General features: G+C 41.5%; 1 pseudogene; it reads left to right on the forward strand.

The window, feature by feature from the left end:
• Positions 1-22,705, forward strand: part of LOC128069403 (RNA-binding motif protein, X-linked 2-like) — a 99,599-nt pseudogene extending 76,894 nt beyond the window's left edge.
• Positions 22,706-25,411: the final 2,706 nt, after the last annotated feature.

The following is a 25,411-nucleotide window of genomic DNA, read 5'->3' on the forward strand; positions in this document are numbered from 1 at the left end:
GCATTCAGAAGTTGTTTTGTGGAATTTACTCAGTGCTTCAATGTTCTTTTGATGAATTTGTTGGGGAGAAAGTGGTCTCCCTGTCCTATTCCTCAGCCATCTTAGGACCGCCTCCTCTGTATTTTCTTATATTGTTTCTATTACTGAATGTGTGTCTTGTCTCCTTGGCTGGAATAGTGGCTGTGTGAGCATGAAAACTATCTCCTTCTGCTCTCACAATGCAAAGCACATAGATGATTCCTTCCCTTATTTTACCATTTTTCACTCATTAGAGTGTCAATTTAAAGTTGCAAAGATACTTTTTACTTTTAGAATTGCCTTTTTATCTGTTGTCTTTGTTCTCCTCGACAGAGGAAGGACATCTGTGGAAAGACTGCTATGGCAACTCCACCCAAATTTTTGATTCTCTCCACAGATTGGAGGCTAATAGGAAGCCAGTATTCTCTAATTCCAGGCCAAAAGTGGTCCGAAAAGTAAGAGTCAGGGAAAGGCAAGAAACGAGCCCCCTAATTTAATCCTGGGTTATCCTGACAAAGACAAAGACCACTTTCTTCAAATGATTTTCTCCTGGTTTCAGTGGCTGCTGTTTCCTAACTTTAACAAAGTGAGGAGAGAAACTTAATTGGGAAAACGCTTTTTAAAATTATTATGCTTAAAATGCATGTAGAGAATACATGAGGGAAAAGGCATGCAAGGAAGCACACTACTACTTCACTTTTTCTATCTGCATCGTCAACGCAAGAGGCTGTCAGTGCTCCCTCAGCTCCCAGTGGAGCTATTAGTGATCGCACACTTCAGGGGGCCCACGCCTCCCTGTGGAACTGCTGAAAAAGTGGTATTTAGTTCCACACACTTGGCCCCGTACATACGCACACAGAATCAGTCTCCTTAGCCCTGTCTTTCCCTGTCCTTGTTCATACAAATTCCTATCTGATGTCATCAGTGATTATTTGCCAGGTCCATCTCAGAGGACTGACCCTTGGGTTCCAGCCTTGCTGGTGAGGTATTTTAGTTGTTTACTGGCATAACAGGTATGCTGGAGGGACCACGAATCACCTGTGATTTTCCACACTCATTACACCAAACTTTCAATGGCATTAAATTCAGTTTTTACATAGGTGGAGTCTCTCCCTGTGAAGAAAAAAAAAAAAAAGGCTGTGAATGCAATGCTTTCAAACGAAAATAGTGATTAGTATTTGACTGTCATCCACTTTGTTTCGCTGCCTGGATTACTTCAGCTAGAATTTCTGGTACTGTAGAAAACCAGTTGAGAAAATAACAATCCTTTACGAGCAATTTTTGGTTTTCTAACCTTTTTGCAATCTTCTGCTTTAATTTGTTTTCCATTAGTATACGCTCAAATGTAGTGAAAAGAAAGAGTACTGAGCTGTGAGTGGGAGACGGAGATGATTCCAGTTCTGGATTCTCTCACATTGAGATCATGGTCAGGCCATTTTCCCTCTGTGCGCTTCAGTTTCCTCACTTGTCGAAAGACAGACTTGGATGAGATCATCTTTAAGGGTCCCTCCAGCTTTGATATGTTGCAATTCCAATCAAATATGGTATTTTCATGGATTTTTTTTAGATTCAAAACCAAATTCCTAACACTGGCATTAGCAGGTTTTTTTAAAAATCTTTTTTTCCTCAATAATAAGCCTCAGAGGTGGGATTTCAAAATTAGAATTTCCCACGGATTGCAGCCATAATGACAGAACCATCACAGGAGTAGTATTAGAGTTAATATTCTTATCTGTAGATGCCTGGAGAAGCAAATAATGTTTGAAGATCGTTTTGCTCTTTCTTTGTGTGTTCTTATCCAGATGTGACTGTATAATGAGTGGATCTTAGTGCTAAGAAAAGTGGCAATGTAATGAGCAAAGGAAAATAAAGCCCCCTCCTTTTATCTTTGCCCCAACCTGTCTTTGTGATTGTGTTTTCAGTGAAATCACCGGTTTTGCTGCCTGGAGAGATCAGGTATGTTCCAGCGCTCATTCACTGCTAATAGGGGCTGCTAATAGTGTTCCCGTCTCCTGTCAGGGCTGTCACGGTTGATTTTTTTTACATTTCTGTGAGTTCCATCAAGTTTAACAGCTGAAAATCAAGCTCATTAAGAAACTCCCTAAGTATTTCAGAGGGAGCTGATTTTCCAAGGCTGGACTTGGGCACAGAATCTGGTGAAAAGGAATCTAGGTATGAATCCAATAAGAACCAGGGACTTTATTCTCAGAACTTTGAGGGGAAAGAGGGATCTGATGCCCCTCAACGGGATGCTCCAAATGATGGCTTTTGTGTTTAATTTGGCAAAATTGCCCAATGACCTCGAGTATTCCAGTAACATCCATGTAGCTACTGAATATATTTGCATGTGCCTGAAAGCAGCTCTATCACTTGGTGCATTTGTGTCCTAGGGGCCCTGTCATGAATCACCACAAACAGTAGCTTACAGCAGCATAAACTTATGGTCACGGGGCTGTAAGCCAGAAGGCTGAAATGGAGGTATCAACAGGGGTGATCCCTTTTGGAGGCTCCAAGGTAGAATCCATTCCTTGCTTCCAGTGACTGTGGATGCTGCGTGGTATCCTTGGCTTGTGGCTTGCAGGACTTGAATCCCTGTCTTTTTTGTTTTTAAATTACTTATTTTGGGGGTTATTTATATGTCCCTTTTATTGGGCCACAGAGTGCCCAGATATTTGGTTAAACATTAATTCTGGGTGTGTCTGTGAGAGTGTTTCTGAGTGAGATTAACATTTGAATTAGCAGACTGAGTAAAGCAGATTACCCTCCCTAACATGAATGGGGCTCATCTAATCAGTTAAAGGCTTGAATAGAAAAAAAGGCTGACTCTCCTGCAAGTAAGAGACAATTCATCCTGCCTGACTGCCTTTGAACTGGGACATTGGATTTTTCCTCCTGACTTTGGACTCAGATGGAAACATTAGCTCTTTCTGGGTCTTAAGCCTGTTAGTTTTCAGACTGGAACTACACTACTGGCTCCCTTGGCTCTCCAGCTTGCTGACCACAGACTGTGGGACTTCTCAGCCTCCATGGTTACATGAACTAATTCCTTGTAATAAATCTCTTTATGTCTTCTCTTGGTTCTGCTTCTCTGGAGACCCCTGAATAATATTTTGTATGTATTCTTATAATGACTGTGCAATCCCTCATTCTCTCTACCTTTCTCAACATTCTTTCATAACCAATGAGACAAGATATGGAAGAAATTATCAAGTGTGAGAGGCTAGGTATGCAATTCTTGGTAATTTTCAAACTATATATTTTCATTCTTGTTTACTTGAGACTAATGACACAACAGCCAATGTTAAACTTTGTTTAAATCTATATTATCTAGTATTTCTCCTTTCTTTCAGCTCTGATGAACTTTTAGATTAGTAATCACCTTCTCATTTTTGAAACATTCTCTTGCACTTTTCTTTTAGAACACTAAGTTATACTGAAAAGCATAACTAAGTCATACTTCTGAGACCACTTTTTCATTTACTTTTTTTGTGGACTATCTCTCAAATCTTTCTCTTTTTCTCAGTCCTGTTTCTATAACTCTGTCCCAAGCCCTGATCTCCTTATGCCTAGCAAACTTTAATAGCCTTCTGCTTGACTCCATGGCTCCCAGCTGGTCTTTCTCTGTGATTCTGTGATGCATTGGCATTCTAATGATCTTGCGTCTTGGCAAGACTGTGATTTTAGAATTTTGGGGGCTCAAGCAAGTAACAGAGACTGCCTAAGTTAGGGAGGTCAGGAAAGGAGTGCAGAACACACATCAGCTTCAGTTGGGTGGAAATAGCCATCAGTCCTCAGGTGGATTGTCTGGCTGAAATGTAGTAGCTTAGGATATGAGTGGGGGTCCAGTACCCAGGCTGCAACTTATCAAGGATGTGACTAGCATGCAGGCCTCCTGGCGACTCCCTATTATGGCAGGTTCATTGCTTCTAACACCCAGGTTGCAGTTTTTATCAGAGAACCCTCTGCTTATTAGCAGAATCTCCACGGGGAATCCTCATATGTTCCCTGTGCTCACCTTTCTTTGATGGTAGCATTAAGGGGAAATATGCGGAGAGGAGGGTATGGCAATTATTGTTCTAACTGACTAGCACTTTCCTTTTCCATATTCTCCAGTTTCTCTCCCTTCCCCAGCTCTCCAGCCACCTTCAATTCTCTTTGGCACCAAGCAAGATTCCAATCCATTTTCATGGTTCCCTGAGGAGTGTCCGTTTTATTACATGACACTAGTCCCATGGCTGCCTGGTCTGGGCACTTGAATCAAGTTGGCCATTGAGTCTTTTCTACAGAGTTTCTGTATTTAAGATCAGAGAGTAGTTCAGTTATCCCTCTTCTGGGTACCTGGCTTTGTTAAAATGTGATGCTCTGGAGTCACTGGTGATAGTAGTGAGAGGAAAGAATGAAGTCATGCTGCAGATAGGAGTAGAGAGAGGGGACATGCAGATGAAAGGCTAATCCTATGGCTCAAGTTCAGTTGTTTCTAAGGCCCAGGGGGATTCCTGGCCTTTATTCCCTGAGAGAGTGATGATGATAGTTCACATGTACATCATGCTCCAAGCACTAGAAGTAATTTATTTGAGCCTTATAAAAACCCTGTGAGGAAGATGATGTTACCATCCCCATTTTACAGATGAAGAAATTAAGGCATGGGGAGATTGGATAGATTTTTAAAAATTTTTATTGGAGTACAGTTGCTTTGCAATGTTGTGTTAGTTTCTGCTGTACAGCAGTGAATCAGCCATACGTATAACTATGCAGATCGTTTTCAGATTTCCTTCCCATTCACATCACCACAGAGCACTAAGTAGAGTTCCCTGAGCTATATAGTTTTTCATTAGTTATCTATTTTGTATATAGTATCAATAATGTATATATGCCCATCTCAGTCTCCCAATTCATCCCATCCTCCCTTCCCTCCCTTGGTGTCCATACGTTTGTTCTCTACGTCTATTTCTGCTTTGCAAGTAAGATCATCTATACCGTTTTTCTAGATTCCACATATATCTGTTAATATTTGTTTTTAGTAGATTCAATAGCTTGCCCAAGGTCACGAAGTTAGGACTTGTACCCTTGCAGTCAGATTCTATGCTCTTGATATTATAACATAAATCCTTGTAGCATTTCTCTAAATCTCCTTTGCCTAAGCCAGTTCAAGTGCCCTACAGTCACCCCCAAGCAAGATAAAGAGGCTCATGAACATGATTACCTTTTTCTACAACCAACTTTAAAAGTTTAATTCTCTCTGGCTCTCACTTTTGCTGCCTCCCTTCTCCTTTTCTCCTTTTATTTCTTCCTTCCTTCTCTCTAGTTTACTTTGTACCTTTTGCAAGCTCATTTATCGACCATTTCCCCTATCTTCTTGATTATTCTCAGCAGCAGCAGGCAATAATATTGTCATTTTTCTATCCATAAAAATCCTCTCTTGACTTGAATTTTCCCTTCAGCTTCAGCCCCATCTTTTCATTCTTCCCTAAACCCCCTTCAGTCAGGCTTTTGTATCCATGCCTACTGAAACTGCAAGGTCACTGGTGCCCTTCCCATTGCTAGATCCAGTGGTCAGTTCTCATATTACTCGACTCCTCAGCAGTGTTTTGAAGCATTCACTCTTTCTTCATTCATATGCTTTCTTCACTTGGCTTCTAGGGTGCTACACTCCCTTGGTTTTCAATGCTCCTTTTCAGTATCACTTGCTGACTTTTTTTTTTTTTTAATATTCCTGACCTTTTAACCTTAGAGTTCTCTTGGGCTCTGTCATTCCATTGGTGATCTCATTTAATTTCAAGACTTTAAATGCCATCTAAAAGCTGGTGACAATTTCGATTGTATATCCTCATCTTGGACTTCTTCTGACCTTCAGGTTCCTTTGTCCAGCTGCCTTCTTGAGATCTCTACCTTAAAGAGAAAGGCATCTCAAAGTAAACACATCCAAATCTGATCTTCCTTCTCAAATCTACTCCTCCACAATCTCCCTCGTTGCAGTGAATTCCAGTTGCTTACCCCAAGAAGCTTAATTCCTTGTTCCTCTCTTCCCGTTATGTCCTATATTCATTTATTTTATATCTTCAAAATATTCCTGGAATCTTTCCATTTCACATTACTTCCAGTTCTACTACATGGTTCAAAACTACCTTTGTTTGTTTCTCACCAGGATAACTGCAATAGCCTCCACTTGGTCTCCCTATTTCCTCCCTTACCACTTACACTCTACTCTCCACTTAGCGTCCAGAGTGAGCCTTTGAAAATGTTAGTTATGTTTCTCCTCTGCTCAAAATCCTGTGATGGTTCCATTTTTCACTCAGAATGAACTCCAGAGTCCTTATAGTAGCCTATATTGGCCTACAGGATCTGGGCCCTGTTATCTTTCTCAGCTCATCTTTCCTCTCACCTTCACTCCTGGTATAGTGTGTTCCTTGCTGCTCCTTGACTACTTCAGGTAAGCTCTTGCCTCAGGATCCTTGCACTTGCATAAAAAAGTTATCAGATTATACAGTAACACAAGTTCTAAGTCTAAATTGTAGGGTTTCCATCATCAATGTAGTGGCAGTCATCCACATAACTCATTTCTTTATCTTTAAGAGAAGTCTTTGCTTGAATGATGTTTTCTGAAGTGTTCATTCTATTTAAAGTTTAATACTCCCACCAATATTCCCTGTTCTCTTTCCCTTCTTTACCTTTCCCCCTAGCCCTTAGTACCTTCTCGTATACTATATAATTTACTTACTTCCTGCTATGGGCTGAATTGTATCCCTGAAAATTTATATGCTGAAGCCCGAACCCCCACGTGATAGTATTTGGGGATGAGGACTTGGGGAAGTAATTAGGTTTAGCTGCGGTCATGAGGGTGGGGTCTTTGTGATGGATTAGTCTCCTTACAAGAATAGACACCAAAGAGTCTGATTCTCCCCACCTCCTCTCCTGTTCTCCCGTGTGGGGACTCAGTCAGATGATTGATATCTGCAAGGCAGGAAGAAACTCCTCATTGGGGAAATGAATCAGTCAGCACCTCGATCTTGCACTTTCCAACCTTCAGAACTGTGAGAAACATATTTGTATTGGTTAAGCCACCCAGTCTATGGTATCTTATCAATATTATGGCAACCTGACCTGCCCAACCTGGGCTGACCTGACCAACCTGGGCTTCCCTGATAGCTCAGTTGGTAAAGAATCTGCTTGCAATGCAGGAGACCTCAGTTCGATTCCTGGGTTGGGAATATCCACTGGAAAAGGGATAGTCTACCCACTCCAGTATTCTTGGGCTTCCCTTGTGGCTCAGATGGTATCCCTCGGTTGGGAAGATCCCTTGGAGAAGGGAAAGGCTACCCACTCCAGTATTCTGGCCTGGAGAATTCCATGGACTGTATAATCCATGGGGTCGCAAAGAGTTGGACACAACTGAGTGACTTTCACTCAAGACCTGACTAAGAGAAACCCCCTCACTAAAAAAACAAACTCAATAAGGTCAAGGATTATTCTCTGATTGTTTACTCTTGCATCATCCATGCCTGGAATAGTTGTGAGCATGTAGTAGTAGATGCTCCATAAATATTTGCTGAGTGAATGAGTGAATGAATCAGATGTGGTCCTCGTACAGAGGATGACAGGTACATGGTCATACTACAAGGTAGACAGTGCTTAAGTCTTACTATGGAGGTGAACTATGGAGGTGAAGATAAAGGTTTATTGAGAGCTCAAAGGAGGGAGAATTCATTCACCTATGGGAAGGGACTGAGAGCAATCAGGAGGGCTTAATGGAGGAGATAGCATTTGAGCCAGGACTTGAAGAATGGTAGTATTTGGGTTTATGAATGTAGAAGGAAGCACATGGAGTTCAGTTAGGCTTATGTAGGGTGTGTGAAGTGTGGTGGAAGTGAGAAAGATTAGAAATGAGGTAGGTCTTTGGCTAAAATATGAAGATCTCTGAATGCCAGGGTAAAGTTTTTGCCTTTTTTTTTTAGGTATGACATGAAATTGAGTGGATATGAAGGTTACAGAATTGGGTGTAAAAATTTGAGTCATACTCAGTGATTTTCTCTGATTTAACTTTCAGGTCTTTACCAATTGTTTCTTATTTTAAATTATTTATAGGCTTAATGATATGGTTCTTAACCTACCATAGATAAGAAGAAAACAGGAAAAAGAGGGAGGAGACATTTAATCTGAAAACAGGTACACCCAGGGAGAGAAGGGCTAGATGGTTGCTACAAGATTGAAGATGGAAACCCTACAATTTAGACTTAGAACCTCTGTTATACTGTACAATCTGATAACTTTTTTGCTTCTACATTTAAATATTCTTTTAATAACTTCTTTCTGATTACAGAAGTAATGCATATTCAACATAAGACGTTTGGAAAACAGAACACCACAGAAAAATTCCCTCTGTGTCTACCATCTGGAAACAGCCATTGCTAACAGTGTGGCATCAGTCATGCTCTTTAAGGTCATGCTCTTTCTGCCAAGGTAACAGGGCAATAAAAATGTGATAAAGAAAAGATACCTGGATAAAGGTAAGAAAATGATAATGGTGTAGAAAGGGACAAAGGGAAAATAAAAGCCTCTTTCCCTTTACTCTCATCTGTTTCCATAAAGGTAACCATAGCTGTATTTTCAGTTTCATTAACCAATAATTATATTGTGTACTTGCTATGTGTTTGAAGTTTGAGGTACTGAGAGCTTAAAGAAGTCTTTACCTTCTAGGACCTCACAGTCTTTCTAGGGGGAGAACATAAAAGAGCTGTGAAGAACTGCAGAGTTCAGAAGCGGGGGCCATCACTGCAGGCTGGTAAGGTCAGGAAAAGTTTCCTGAATGAGAAATGCCTTGATTGGAGTTTGGAGCTCAGGCAAGTTTCAGTCAGAGAGGGGTGAGTGGCCCAGGGATATATGGATCTCTCAGAAGAGGTATCTAGGTTGGATAATGAAAGGGACCCTTGAGATAACAGGTAGAAGTGGAACCTGGCTGAAACTGAGGCTTCATGGGGCAGGGGAGCAGTTGGAGAAAAGACTGAAGAATAGGGGCTGGGGAAGTTATAAGAGTACTGAAAGAGCTAGGAGGCATGTGATGATGACTCAGAACATCACTGACAGTAGACAGGATGTGTTTGACAGACACGGAAGTGGCACAAGTATTAGGAATTGGTGATTGGATAGATATCTTTGGGTAAATAGGAATAGGGAATACAAGCATGACATCCCTGTTTTTGAACATAGGCAACCAGGAAAATGGTGATAACATTCCCTGAAACAGAGAAGTCAGGAGGGAAAGTGTTTGCGGATGTATTGTGGTGGTCAGAAGTGGAGAGATGAATTTGACTAGCCATATTGTTGAGCCTTTCCTTGAACATGGGGACTGCTGTCAATTTCCTTAGCATTACCCGCTGAACCTAGAAATGAGCTCTGCATACAATGGGTGCTAAATGAATGTTATTGGTGAAGAAAGGAGTAGAAGCTGGGAGAGCTGAAAACCTTCCCAGTTTGCCTGGGACATCTCCATGGATGTACTTCCAATTGGTAGGAATTGGTAGGTAAGATGATGCCTAGAGGTTTCCATAAGTCTGAGTGGAAAGGGGATGAGAATCCAGAGGACCCTCTGAATTTAATGTCTAAGAGGAGGACCAGAGTTTGCCATCCCAGGTGTCTATTATTTGGTTGGTCTTACTCTCCTCTTTTGCTTCAGCTTCCTTTTGAACTCTGATGACCAAGGCCTAGGTATTGCTCCAATTCTCTCATTTCATAGTTGCTGGAAGAATTCAGCCAGATAATGCTGCAAGCTAGTTAACCACTTTGCAGTGACTACTTCAATCCTACAACTAGGCAACCTAAGGTTTCTAGGAGCAGATAAAACCCCTATGCAATCTGTCACTGTTTAGTTGTCATTGCCAATGTAATTCTACCAAGTTAATGAATAGCTGGGTTGGAGTGGGGGAAGGGAAGAGACACAGAATGAATGAAGACAAACTGTCATTTATGGGCAGATTCTGTTCTGCTTCTTAGCAAGACATTGGGTACATGGTGAACCATTGAGGGCACAGTTGTCATCATCACCATCATCATCAAAGTACTTTTACAAAGTGCCTAGTTTCAGGGGTTCTGAGCTAGGCCTACACAGAGAACTACACAGCTCTGGAATTTCACTTTTAGACCATGCATGGTCTAAGACCAGATACTGATGTGAACATGTGCAAGATGGATTTAAATCCTCAATATGGTTTATTTATACATTATATGTCACCACCTCTTCTATAGGTTCCTGATTATTTCTGGAGTGAAATTTATAAAGCAGATATATCCTGTATGCTCAATGATATTATCAGCACTTTTAAGGCAAAGAACCCAACCTTACAATTCTGTCTACAGACTTGCTGTACAGAACATATATAGATGCTCAGTATGGATTCATAAATCAACCAGACCTGACGGGTAGACAGAGTACCTTTCAAACCACTAATATTCAACTCCCTTTGAACCTCAGTTTCTTCTATAAAATGGAGAGAATAATTGTATCACAGACATCACAGGGCTGTTGTGAGGATAGAAAGCCAATGCATATAAATTGATTAGCACACAATTTAGTATTGTCTGCTCAACTGTTAGCTATTAATTTAACAATACTTACTTCTACCTCCCGTAGGAGACTGTGGAAAAGGGGTAGCAGCTTTTCACACAAATCTGGGTATGCAATTCAGCCTACGGCGGTATACTTGTCAGTTGCCTACGCATTGGGATTTGAGAGAAAAAATAAAAAGATTCACCCTCTCAGATATCTTCTTTACTCTTTTGCCGTCACTCTTGAACAAGGATGCTTTGTTGGGGGTGCGCGTGTGAGTTACTGACTGAGAGCGAAGGCTACGACTTAAGTCGCCGTATCAGGCACTTTTTCAGTCTTAAATCGCAGCTAAGCTAATCAATGCCAGGTGTCGTCCAGGAGCTAGGAGTCCTGGAACAGACCAGGCTCGCAACCTTGCCCAATTTTTCGGAGGAACGTACGAATGGACCAGAGAAAAATTCTCTGATTAAAGAGCCAGTACCGCCGAGCAAGGAAAGCCGCTTCCAGCTCTAGTGCTCAGGCGCTGCGCCCCCGGCGCGCCAGCGCTCTTCCGGCGCGGCGCAAGCCCCGCGGCAACCAATGGGCGCGAGGCGCCGGGACCGCGCACGCGTCTTGCGGCTTCTCCGGGAAGTTGCTTCCTAGGTTTTGAGCCCGCACCCGCGGAGATGAAGTAAGGCCTCAACTGTCCTCTGAGACAGGTCGGAGGAACTGGTGTCCGGGGGCAGCCCACCGGGGCTGAGGTGGTAGAGCATCTGCGGGGCTGACGGGCGGGAGAGGCGGGGAGTCTAGAAAATTAGTCTCTCGGTTTTGTTGTTTTCCCTCAGGCCGGGGCGCGCTTACATGGCCGCGTTTCCTTCCGGTTTAGCCCTTTAAATAAAGTGAAGCTGATTAATGAGCTGAGTGAGCGTGAGGTCCAACTGGGGGTGGCGGAGAAGGTGTCTTGGCACAACGAGTACAAGGACAGCGCTTGGATCTTCCTGGGTGAGGCCCACGTTTTCCTCTCGTAGGGCTCCTCCTCTCCTGCCCTGCTTCCTAACATTTCAGCGTTCCCGCCTCTCATTCCTCCCGACATTCACCACCCACGTTTATTCCCTTCCGCTGTCTCTCTGTAAATACGTTTTCCTTGTCTGTTTTCTCCCCATTTCTAGTTTGCTCTCTCTGCCAAGTCAGTGCTCATAATAGGTACTGCCGGCCGTTCACTGTGCTGAGAATCGTGCCACTTGGTTTCTCAGAGACCGTTACTATCATCCCCCCGTCCCTCCCCATTTACACAACTAAAGAAACAGGTGCAGAGAAGTTAATGACTTCAGGTCACATAGTTTAGGAAGTGGAACAGCCAGAACTATGGCACTCTGAAACTCATGGTCTTAGCCCCTATCTCATATTACTCCCAACTCCCTTCCCTTTTCATTCTCCTTCCCTCAGAGTTTATTTCCCTCATCTAATTATCACCTGCCTTCTATCCGTGGCTGTATCACCATCTCTATATTCACTTTGTGTCATATACGGTAATTTGACAATTTATTCAAAGAGATTATTGCACCAGACATTGTGTTAAGCTTTTATTTCCATTTATTTAACTATTATAACAATTCTGTGAAGTTAGAACTGTAATATCCCCATTCTATTAATGAGGAAGGAAACATTTGCAGGCAAATTTATTTCCTATGAAATGCTTAACAATTGACTTTATAATCCTTAGTCTTTGTGAGGTGGGGTTAATATTTGCATATTTAAACTGATTTTGGACCTTAGCTGAGAATTTGCAGATAGAGAGCACATGAGTTCAAGATATGTTTTTGGAAGCCAAGTTTTGTGCTGAAAACTATCTGCTTTGTCCAGAAGATTTTGGGTGTGAGGGGGATTAGTTTGGTTAGGGGTGACCCCAGCTTTTCACTCAAAGTTAATCACTCCTTTTTCTGTATTACGGCTGCATTTTCTGCGTGCGTCTGTCATTACATTAGACTAGGTTCTTTGAGGGAAGGCCCTGTTGCTTATTCTGATTTGCATCCCAGTGCCTGGCCTAGTGCATGGCGTGGTACATAGTAGACACTTGGTAAGTGTTTGCTGAACTGAAATGTGTTTTTCTTTTTGAGGGTGACTTCCTTATGAACTGACTGAAGGGGACATCATTTGTGTGTTCTCACAGTAAGTCACCTTTTTTTCTTCTTTTTAGTAAGTTACTTTTTTTATTTCTTACCTTCTGGGTCATCAGAGTAGTTTGCTTTCATAATGCATTTTATGGCATCACAAAAGCCCATTTATTTTAGCTCTAGACTGACTGGCCTCCCTGCATAGGGAGGCCTGAAGCTTCTGTTCTGGTCTAGATCAGTCCCAGGACATGGTTCTGGAACTCTCCAATGTGCCAAATCCAAGAAGTTGGTTGATATAGGAGCCTGTCTTGGAGATTCTGGTCTATTTTTATTGTCTTTTCACTGAAGCCTACACTGGAACAGGCTGGAACTCCTAGGAAGGTACTCTGTTGGCCCATCTCCTTGGCCTCTTACAAACTAGGGGTAACTCATGATCATGGGGCCATTCTGGGCCCACACCTGTGCGGCACTGTAGGATTAGGGCAAAGCACAGAGGAACTGGGAAAAAAGCAAAAGGTTTAGGCAGTAGTTTTTTTCATTGTTGTTTGTTTCTAGTTGAGTGTAAGGTTAGTGAGCAGAACTAGTCTCTTTAACTGGAGACTGAGAATCACTGGCTGATGAGGGATAAGAATGAATAGGAGAATCTTATATTCTTCATTCTGCTACGGGATGATAGCAGCAGCACTAGGTGGGAGAGAGTCTTGGCAGCTCACACTAGTAGTGGCAGCTGGTAGGAGAGGGGTTGGGTACAACCCCAAAGCTACACAGAGTAATTAGGTGGCAGAAGGCCTTGGCAGCTCAGAGCAGCAGAGAGCCATGACCCCTGGACTGTGGAATTCTCAGGCAGAGAACCATGATAAAAGAGGTTGGGCAAGCAGAAAGTGGCTGGCACACCCTGGCAGAGGCATTGCCATGGCAGGGAATGGTTGGACCATCCAGTGGGCAGAGGTCCCTGGCTGATTGGTTGGGCCATATATAGGACAGAAGGCCGTGGGAAAGAAATTGGGCAAGAAAAAGGCCATGGTAGAGGGCCCTGGCAGGGCCTAAGGCTACTTTTTCCAACTCTTGGGTATTGGGAAGTTCACAGTAGGTACAGCCTATAACTTCCACGCCTTTGTGGTAGCTCTGCCTAGTCCAGTCTTCCACATGGGAGCTGTTTTTGTCTTATTTGCATTGAGTGATGATCACTAGTGTGTGTATTTATTCCAGTTCTCTGTTTTGGCTCCACACATTGTTCTCCATGAACATTGCCTGTGTCACTGATAACAGTGGCTTTCAAAAAATATTTTGTTTTCTGATTATCAGAGTAATGTATAGTTGTAGAACATTTGGGAAAAAGAAAAAAGTATGGAGAATAAAATAAGAATGTACTTTAAGGAAAAAATGTTAACATCTTTGTGTATTTATTGTCTTCTTTTCAGTGTTGGGCATTATTTCCAATATTTTGCTGTTATGAATTATACTTCAGTGTACATTGTGATATATACATCTTTGTATGCCTCCCTGATGGTTTCCTTCATGAAATTAATTTATAAACATTGTTAAATTACTCTGAAAAGGTTGTATCAGATTTCACTCTGACTGGAATGCTCATTTTCCTGAATAATGGTTATTTTAAGAAAATACTGCCATATGACTTCTCATTATTATTTTACTTTGCCTTTATTTCATCATCAGAGAGGTTGAACATCTTTTCATAGATTTATAGGCCCTTATTCTTTTTCTTTGTAAATTGTCTATTAAGATCATTTGCCTATTTTTTCCCTGTTAGTGTGTTCCTCATTTTCTTACTGATTTTACAAGAGCCCTTCATGTAGTAAGGATATTAACTTATTGTTTTTAACACTTTATCATGTATTGTATTGCTGTGGACTTATTTTTTTAATTTGATGTGTTATACTACATTGCCATTATTATTATTTCTTGATGCTCAAACTGTCCCAGTTTGGTCTGTAGTTATCCTGTCAAGCCAGCTCCTGTATTCTTTTTTCTTTTACTTTTTATTTTGAAATACTTGAAATAATTTCTGGGTTAAAACAGGAAAGTTGTGAAATAGAATGAAGAATACCTATATCCCCTTTACTGGTCCCCAGATGTTAGCATTTTATCACATTTGCTTTATTATTTCTCTCCACCTATATGCATATTATTTTTTTTTTTTCTGAACCATTTGGGGGTCAATTGCAGACATGATGCACATTTACCCCTAAATTCTTCAGTGTGTATTTCCCAAAATACTGGGACATTTAACTTCAGGATAGTGATCAAATTCAGGAAATCAACACTGTTACACTGTTATCTAATATATAGACTTTTATTTGACTTCTGGTTGTCCTGATAATGTCCTTTATAGCAAAAGGAAAAAAAATGGCTTTCTAGCCTTAATCTGTGATGTAAATTGCAGACACTTTCTCCTAGTTTGTCATTTGACTTTGCTTATTGTGATTTTTTTCTTTTTTTTAAAATATATTTATTTTAATTGGAGGTTAGTTACTTTACAATATTGTATTGATTTTGCCATACATCAACATGAATCCACCTCAGGTATACACTTGTTCCCCATTCTGAACCCTCCACCCTCCTCCATCCCCGTACTATCCCTCTGGGGGTCGTCCCAGTGCACCAGCCCCAAGCATCCAGTATCATGCATCGAACCTGGACTGGCGATTCGTTTCATATATGTTATTGCTTTGGAACTCTGTGGAAGAGGGAAAGGGTGGGATGATTTGGGAGAATGGCAGTGATTTTTTTTCTTTGCAAAATTATTATTTTTAAATATTTATGTGTTCATTTATTCATATGTTTAAATGATCTTATGGTAACATTGACTTTTTAGGGGATGTACAGTCCTATGAGATTTTTTTTTTAAATACTTGTAGATTTGTGTAATCACCCTCACAATTAGGATGAAGGACAATTCCATCATCCCCCTAACTCCCTCATGCTGTCCCTGTATAGTCTGTCCTCTAATTGCTGGAGAAGGCAATGACAGCCCACTCCAGTACTCTTGCCTGGAGAATCCCAGGGACGGCGGAGCCTGGTAGGCTGCAGTCCATGGAATCGCTGAGAGTCAGACACGACTGAGTGACTTTATTTCACTTTTCACTTTCGTGCATTGGAGAAAGAAATGGCAACCCACTCCAGTGTTCTTGCCTGGATAATCCCAGGGACGGCGGAGCCTGGTGGGCTGCCGTCTATGAGGTCGCACAGAGTGGGACATGACTGAAGCAACTTAGCAGCAGCGGTGGTCAAATTTATCAGTCTTTTATTGCTTCTGGATTTGAGTCATAATTGAAAGTATTTCTCCCCACCCATCCACGTTCTCTTCTAATACTTGTATGGTTTCAATTTTATGCATTGAAATCTCTGATCCATTTAGAGTTATTCTGATGTGTAGTGTGAGATATGGACCCAATTTCATATTTTTTCAAATGGCTATCTAGTTGTCCCAACAGCATTTATTTAAAACTCCATATTTTCCCCCAGCAAATTGGAGTGTCACCCTTATACAGAAGTATTAACTTGGGAGGTGATTTTGATATCTTTATAATGTTGAGTCATCTTATGCAAGAAAAAGAGGTGTCTTTATATTTATTGAAAACTGTTTGTGTCTTTCAGTAGTTTTTAAGAGTTTTCTTTGCATAGACCCTGTACATTGCTTGTTGTTAAATTTATTTCTAAGTATTTTATCTTTTTGTTGTTGCTGTTGCAAATGGGGCTCCTCTTTCCTTATATCTTATGATTATTGTTTGTAAGAGGGTAGTTTATTTTTGTTGTCTTTATATCCTGTTATCCTACAGATATGTTATATTGTTTGTTTTTATCATTGTTCATCATTGCTTCTCTTGGGTTTTCTATATATATCATCATATATAATCTTCATACAGAGATAGCTTTACTTTTTCATTTTTTAGTTAATTTTAAAAATTAGAGTATAGTTCATTTACAGTGTTGTATTAGTTTCTGCTGTGCAGCAAAATGAGTCAGTTATACATACACATATATTTACTCTTTTTTTATCTGTTTTCTCCTGTCTAATTGCATGGGCCAATACCAACAATATTAAATTGAATGCCAACAATATTAAATTGAATACCATAGTTGAATCATTTCTAGTGTTTTCTTTTAAATAAGATGCTAGATTTTGGGCTGAGGTATATGTATGATCATATTATAACATTTCCATCAGTTACTATTGTATTTTTATGACTGTAGTTTTAAATTTATGAAGCTTTAACTTTTCTGGAATTAATTTTTATGTAATGAGTAAGGTAGAATTTTTTCTATTTTCTTTTTCATTAAATTATGTCTTTATTAACTTCCACCTACCTTCCTTAGATTTACTCTCCCCCACTCCCCCGTGGCTTGTGTGATCTTAGTTCCCTGACCAGGGTTTGAACCTGGACTCTGGCAGTGAAAGCACCAAGTCCTGACCACTGTGACTGCCAGGGAATTCCCCTTTCCTTTTTTTTTTTTTCCCTTTTTTAACAATAAAATTCTTTAATGTCACAGATTTTCCTGAGTGTGGTTTTAGCCACATCCTGTAAGTTTTGGTGGGCTTCCCTAGTAGCTCAGACGATAAAGCATCTGCCTGCAATGCAGGAGACCTGGGTTCGATCCCTGGTTCAGGAAGATCCCCTGGAGAAGGAAATGGCAACCCACTCCAGTATTCTTGCATTGAGAATTCCATGGACAGAGGAGCCTGGCGGACTATAGTGCATGGGGTTGCAAAGAGTCAGACAAGACTGAGCAATTAACACACACAAACACTAAGTTTTGGTATATATTCCCATTTTTGTTTTCTAAATAGTGTACCATGATTTCTTTATTTTATTTCACTTTCTCTTTCATCCAGTAGTTAGCCTGGAGAATAGGTTTCAAGTTCTAGTTAGGGCATTTTTTGTTTTGAAATTATTGTTCCCAGCTGTTTCACATTATGATTGGAGAATATGGTCTGTGCTGTTTTTGGAGATGATTGAGGTTTACTTTGAGATCTAGTCTACAGTCAGTTTTGATATGTGTTTCATGGATTCTTGAGAAGAAACTCTTTTTTGTACAATCGAATATATCTGTATATCTACTGCTGCTGCTGCTGCTAAGTTGATTCAGTCGTGTCCGACTCTGTGCGACCCCATAGACGGAAGCCCACTAGGCTCCCCCATCCTTGGGATTCTCCAGGCAAGAACACTGGAGTGGGTTGCCATTTCCTTCTCCAATGCATGAAAGTGAAAAGTGAAAGGAAAGTCGCTCAGTCGTGTCCGACTCTTCGCGACCCCATGGACTACAGCCTCCGTCCATGGGATTTTCCAGGCAAGAGTACTGGAATGGGGTGCCATTGCCTTCTCTGGTATATCTACTAGTCTGATGTTATTAATTTTAACAATGTAATTGTTATATTATTAAGTATATGTTTATTTGTAGTTATATAATTTTTTATTAATTCCTCTGACTTATTTTTCTCAATTTTATGTGTTGTGAACTCAAAGTGGTGTGTTAAAATCTCTAATAACTTTCACTCTTAGTTGCTCTTTGTATTTTTAATCAAAATTTTGGATGTGTTAATTTATGTATAAAATTTCATGACTTATGTATTAGGACCTTTTTCTGTGTAAAAGAGCCCTCTTATTCACATTAAAATTTTTTTTTTGTTTGGCCTTGAATTCATCTTTGATCTTAATACTACCACCCATTTTTTAAATTAGGTGTTCTTGATATATCTTTTTCTGACTTTTAATTTTTAACCTTTCTTTGTCATCTTGTTCTCAGTGTGTCTCCTGTACAGATTATATTATTTGAATTTTGTTTTATCATCCAATCTGAAAGTTTTTACATTTTAAATCAATAGTATCTTACTCTTTTATAAATTAAATAGATATGGGGAGATTGTTAACATTAATCTGGTACAGGACAAGAAGACTGGGAAATTCAAAGGATTCTGTTTCCTCTGCTATGAAGACCAGAGGAGCACAGTTCTGGCTGTTGACAGTTTTAATGGGATCAAGGTGAGTATGCTTACTGAGCAGAATTTTTCCATTGTGTAGGGTTTCAGTTTCATTTCCCAGCTGATGACTACAGGCTCAAGAGCAGTACTGGTCAGCTGGGTTGCAGAGCCGTGGGGACATACTGACTGGGAAATGACCCCAGGAAATAATTCATTGGCTCATGACCCCGTCAACATGCATTTCTTTTCCCCATCTCTTAGCAAGCTATGTCCTCAGGAGCATAGGTACCATGACCCCCCACTTCCCTTCATCTTACACCCAACCAGGCATCTGTTTTTCACCTTTTCTTCCTCACACTCCACTCTCATTTATTCTGTATTGAAGAGCAAGGAGACTAGCAAACACTGCTGTTTCATGTGGTCCTGTATCAGGGAATTTGGGGTTCTATCATGGTTTTGTGGCTGAGGACCTAGCCATGTATGTCTCATATGTCTGTCTCATATGTCTCCATTGACTTAGCAGTACTGGGCCCTGAAAATTCTCTAGTTAAAATCTGATGACAAAGTCTATGAAAGTAACTCATTCTGAAGGTTTCTATCCTCTATTCTGTCTCCTCCACCCTTGTAAGTGAGACAGGGTGAGTGATGACATGAGAGTGAGACATGAAAAGGGGATGGGGCAAGTCAGGGCTGTCTGTGCCCCACATGCTCCCTGTGCTCATTTAGGAAAAGCATTGCCATTGAATGAGCATTGTCACAGGCTGGAGGTGCAACTCTTGACTTGGAGAATTTGTCACTGATTGCACCAGCAGTGAAAGGAAGTCACCATAAAAGGTGACTTTATTCCACCTTTTATGGTGGAATGGGATAGGTGAAAGTACTCAGGCTCAGGGGTAAGAGTAAAAAATTGCTCTTGAATGGAACAGTAAAAGCCAGGCATTTCACAGTTCTGATGGCATTGCCTATAGAATAAGTCTGTATCTGCCCGAATGTTTTTGTTTTAAGTGAAGGTTTAATTTGTTGTTGTTCACCTGGAGAGTTGTGATTCGCAGTGATAGTATCAGCATGAGCCAGTGGTTCCAGTATGGTGGGGGTGGAGCAAGGAGTGATACCGGGGTCCAGCCCCGGTTGGATCCAGGGTATCCTCAGGGTGACAGCGTGGTGAGAGAGATATATAGATATAGAGAGAGATAAAAAAAAATGTTGCAGTTAAGAAAATAGAGGAGAGAAAGAGGCTGATATTCCTTGGTTTATGCAGAAAGCCAATAAAGCCCCAGACAAGGGACTTGCACTGTTCATGTAGGCCACAGGTGCCCTCTTGAATAGTGGAAGGTGCCCCACCTTGGGCACCCTCTCGTGTGGGTCTTAGATGCCCGGGCAGAGAAGTGAACTCAGAGGGCCCCTGTGCTCCAGGGAATTAGCCTGAAAGAGAAAGGAAGAATGACATGGGGAGGCCAAGCTTGTGCAAGACCCAAAACTTTATTTTTAAAAGGAGCTTATATACCCTAAGTTGTACATAATGGAAGATGCAGAGTCATTCAGGGGCGGCAGTCCTGACCCTTATCGATACCAGGCTTTCTTTCTGCATACCTTTTCGTATACAAAAGGTCTCAGGTGATTTACATTATCTTCCGGCCAGGAGGCCTGTTAACATTTTATGGCTCTCTTCCTTGATAAATGTTAATCAACCAGAAAACTCATTTTCCCTTGAAGTGTTTTTTCTTTAATCTGCATCACCCTCAAAGTACTAAATAAAGTGACATTCCTGTAGAACAAAGGTGCAGTGGGTTACAACAAAGAAAGTACTTAACTCAAAGATCTAATGTTGCTACTTGTTTTTTCTATATACCAACTATATTAATTAATGCACTCCTGGGTACACAACAAATAAAGGATATGAAAACTTGGCAGCAAGTATTGGTTCAACAATGAAATCCTTCACCAATACTATTCTAATGATTTTTAACTCCTCGAAAGGCTCTACATGCCTAGAATGCTTTAAGCTTCCCGTGCCTCTTGCGGTTGGGAGGCTGTAAACAATCACATGCGTAGTTGTAAAAGTCTGGATAAACCTGTCAGGCAAGTTAGAAAGCTATCAGAGGAGTTTGAATTGAAACACTCCAGTTACACCTAGGAGACTTACTAACTAGAGCTCTAAGTTAATTTTCTTCAGAGAAAGGTGGTTGGGGACAGCCCCCCGTTGGTAACAGTGGAGTTGGTGAAAAATAGCAGGACAGGCAAATTCTGGTTTTGGGATAGATGCTCGAGCAGGTCCAGGGGGTCCCTCGAGTCCTGACTTGCCTTTGCCTGTCAGGCCTCTTCCTCATGACCTTTGTCATGGGTGGGATCTCCCGTGCTGGCTCCCGGCAGAGTGAGGGCTTAAGAGAAAAGAAAGTAGTCCTTTCTAGATTCCTTACCCCCTCCCAGCTATTGTTCTGCTTTGACCTCATCCAGTTGTGTTGAGAAAGCAGCTGTAGCATTGAGCTGAATTTTAGGAATTCCCTTTAGCTTCCAGGCTTTTTCACAGTGTGTTTCACTGTAAATTAATGTTACAGATGGAAGGTAATTCATGTTTGTGCATCTAAACTCTTGGAGTTTTCCATGTTGCTTATGCTTTGGGGCAGTACTTCCCAGGCTCTTTTCACTTCATGGCACACTTATAACATGGAGCTATTTATATAGAACTCTGGGATAAACTGATGAGGCTCCCAGGGTCTCCAGCTGCCCCAGGCTCTACCTGACGGCCCCCAGGGCTGAGCGAACGTGTAGGGATGTGTGCTGTGACACATCAATGGAGCAGGTCTGCTTTGGAGATTTTCTGAGAAACAGAATTAGCAAGAGGGTAATGGGAACGGTTCAAACCATGGATTTCTGCAGCTGGGTTCAAATAGATAGAAGGCTGTGTTTGGTAGCAAATAGTTAGCTATCTGCTAAAGCATTGCCTGTCTGTCTTAGATCAAAGGAAGAACTATCTGAGTGGATCATGTATCTAACTATCGATTTCCTGAGAACTCAGAAGAAATGGATGAGGTGACCAGAGAGCTGCCTGCAGGGGAGGGGCTGTGGGACTCATACTCCTCCACCAAGTTCATCTGAGGGCTCTGAAGATGACAAACCCACCAAAAAACACAAAAAAGGTAAATGGTTAAGGCCTATGAGAAGATTCTGGGTAGACTTAATGTTTGCTCTTCTTAGCCTTCACTGAGAGTTGATAGTCAGTTCTCAAGTGTGAAGGGGGCAGGTGTGGGCAACCTTACTTTAACTGGGAAAGAAGTATCAGCAGAAGACTAATGCTGTGGGCTAAATTCTGGCCACCAAAATGCATATATTGAAGTCCTAACCCTCTGGTACCTAACAATGTGACTGTTTGGAGGTAGGGTCTTTAGAGAGATAATTAAGAGCTGGAGTTGCCTTATACAGCAACCTGACATATTAAGGGTGACAGACATCCAGCTTGGATTCCTGGAGGCACTTTTCTAGAAGTAGAGACTGTGAGTGTTTCATGCTGCTGCCAAGCATGCTTTCCTTTTGTATATCCTCCATCTTTTCCATCTTCTTTTTCTTACTGATTGTGCCCCTCTTTTCCTCCAGACAAGAAGGAAAAAAAGAAAAAAAAGAAGACTGGCTGGGAGGTACAGGCAAAGCAGCCAGCCTCCTCTTCACTGCCCAGAAGCAAGATGATAAAGAAAAAGGATGACACTGGCTCTAAAAAGCACAGTGGCAAGCACTCAGAGAAGGCAGAGAAGGGTCAGAAGTCAGAGTCCAGGGAGGTGCGGAAGTCCCACCCCAGTTCCCCTGAGGTCAGGACGACCTGCCGTGGTGGAACGGAGGACTGAGAGAGGGAGCCAAGAAAGGAGAAGTCCAAGCACGAACACAAGTCATCAAGCAGGAGGGAAGAGAGAGAAGACAGGCACAGAGAGAGAGACGGGTCAAAGCTCAGACATACATTCCAGATGGCATGACGGGCGCTCTGAGGGGGAGCATGACAGGCAGTCTGAGGGGCGTAGTCACAGGAGTAGAAGTAGGAGCCGAGATAAATCCCACCGGCACAAAAGGTCCCAGCACTCCTGAGACTGGGAATCCTCTAATCCCAGGGAGCGCAGGCATCACTGATGCCGCAGCCTGTTCAGCTATTCAGCACGGTAGAATTAAAAATGAACTGTATTTTTCAAATATAATGAAATTCAGTTATTCTTTTACTGTATTTACATGTAAAGTCTGAGAATGAATTCTTTTGATCCCTTGAGTATAATCATCATCAAGAGAGCTGTAGTTTTTAACAGCTAAATGTCCTGGATTTTTGAGCAGAATCCATTGTCCTTGCGAATATACTTGATACTTTTGATACTTACCAGAGCATGTACCTAAATCTGGGTTCATAAATATGGCCATTGAATTCATGACCCCAATATATGATGAAATGGCCAGGAAGGGGAAATATCAGACAGTTCTAGAATTCTAGTCTTTGTGCTACATGCTAAGAACCTTTCCAGTTGGCAGCTATAACCACTGAGCAGAGAAGTGTGGCTTAACTAGGTTCAGACAGGTTGCTGTGAATGTGATGAGGATTCTTAACATCAGCCTGCTCCTTCCTTATTTTTGCCTACCTGCCTCCTGTTTTTTGAAACTGTAGACATCTTTTTTTTCAATTCTGCTGTTTTTGTTTTGGTTGATAATGTCTACATTTTTTCCTTATAACTTATTTATTTTATTGAGAAGAAATTCACATGAAATTAACCATTTAAAAATATTTATTTTTTAATTTAAGGATAATTGCTTTACAGAATTCTGTTTTCTGTCAAACAGCATGAATCAGCCATAGGTGTACATATGTCCCCTCCCTCTTGAGCCTCCCATCTCCCTCCCCATCCCACCCCTCTAGGTTGATACAAAGCCCCTCTGAGTTCCCTGAGACATAACAGTAAATTCCCAATGGTTATCTATTTTACATATGTTATTGAAAGTTTCCATGTTACTCTCCATACATCTCACCCTCTCCTCCCCTCTCGCTGTGTCCATAAGTCTGTTTTCTATGTTTCTCCATGTCTGCCTTGCAAATTCATCAGTACCATCTTTCTAGATTCTGTATATATGTGTTAGTATACAATATTTATCTTGAAATTAACCATTTTAAAGGGAACATTCAGTGCAGTTTGGTACATTGACAGTGTTATAAAACCACCAACCCTATCTAGTTCCAAAATATTTTCATCACACCAAAATGAAACCCTGTATACCCATTAAGCAGCTCCTCCCCATCCCCTCGTCCTCCTTGTCCCTGGCAACTACCAATCTGCTTTCAGTTCCTGTAGATTTACCTATTCTGGACATTTCATGTAAGTGGAATTGTACATGTGGCCTTTTGTGTTTGGTGCCTTTCACTTAGTATAATATTTTTGAGGTGCATCCATATTGTATCAGTGAAAATGTTAGTCATGTCCAACTCTGTGATCCCATGGACTGTAGCCTTCCAGGCTCCTCTGTCCATGGAATTCTCCAGGCAAGAATATTGGAGTGGGTAGCCATTCCCTTCTCCAGACACCTCATTTGTTTTTATCGATAATGTCCGATTGTATGGATGGATATTCCATGTTTTGTTTGCCACTCCTGAATGGATAGACGTGTGGGTTGTTTCCACCTTTTGGCTAGCCAGGTATACCAACCTGCTTCTGTGCTTAGTCTGCTTTTCGAGTAGCTGCTCTTGGTGAGGTGGGAACACTTTGTCAGCTCCATTGCATATCTGTGTGGTCTGATGGGTAGTTCTTTCTCATTTTGAGATTTCTTTTTATTTATTTATTTTATTCTACTTATTTATTTAATCAATCCTTTATGAATTTGATAGGAACAGTCCACAAAACTTTAATACCTCTGCTGAATTATTAAAATGGGATTTCTGACACTGTAAAACAGAGGACTAGAGCTTTAATAGTGAATGTGCTAAGTTAAATCAACTGGTGTGTTTGTGTGGGTCCTAGATGAGATGTGCACCTAGATTGGTGGTTGGGATGTCCATAAAGGAGAGTGGGGAGGGAGCTGGTGGAGATTGGGAAAGCTGTCAGACTATGACGTGTGTCTAACTTCTGGAGAAGAAAGGGAGGGACAGAAGGAAGTTACATAGGAAAAGTCTTAAGACTGCAGTGGAGCTCTAAGACTATTTCAGCAAGACCAGTGGTGAGCCCTTGATCAAGAGTCACCTGTCAGAGGAGTCCCAGTGGATGAGCCTTGGTAAATAGGCATCCTTGCTGCTGGACCTCCGTCAGCCACTGTGACCACTCTGCTTGTGTCCATCATGCCAGTTGTGTAGTAACTAACGAAGGCCCCTGCACCTGGCTGAGTCATGTCTGCCTGGTGGTTCAGTGCCTCTTCCATAACAGATATTTTCTGGTAGTGGTTAACATATGATGCAGAAATCTTCACACTTTGCATGCTCCCATGTGTCAGTCCACGGCCTTTGCATCAGATTGCCTTGTCTCTGATCTTCCAGTCCTTTTCCTTCCAGGCTTCCAATTGGATGGTCAGGCCATTGGCCACTTCCAGGAGTCTTATGTATTCAATAAACGGTCTCACTTTGGGCCACTTTTTCCACACCAAGTCAAGTGCCCTGCTTGTTGTTCCATCCACTGGAAAAATGTTCCTTTTCCCCCATGAACGTATCTGCTGTTATATAGATACCACTCATTTTCGTTTTGTACTTAGATATTGAGTGCTGGCCCATCTGTAAACCAGGCTGAAGCTGTTTCCTCCTTCAGCTGGTCATCCCCATATGGCCAGAGGTGCAGAGTTACCAGAGAGCCTACCACTCTCTGCATCATTCAGGTG

The sequence above is a fragment of the Budorcas taxicolor genome, chromosome X, assembly GCF_023091745.1.
Source record: "Budorcas taxicolor isolate Tak-1 chromosome X, Takin1.1, whole genome shotgun sequence".
In the NCBI taxonomy this organism is placed as follows: domain Eukaryota; kingdom Metazoa; phylum Chordata; class Mammalia; order Artiodactyla; family Bovidae; genus Budorcas; species Budorcas taxicolor.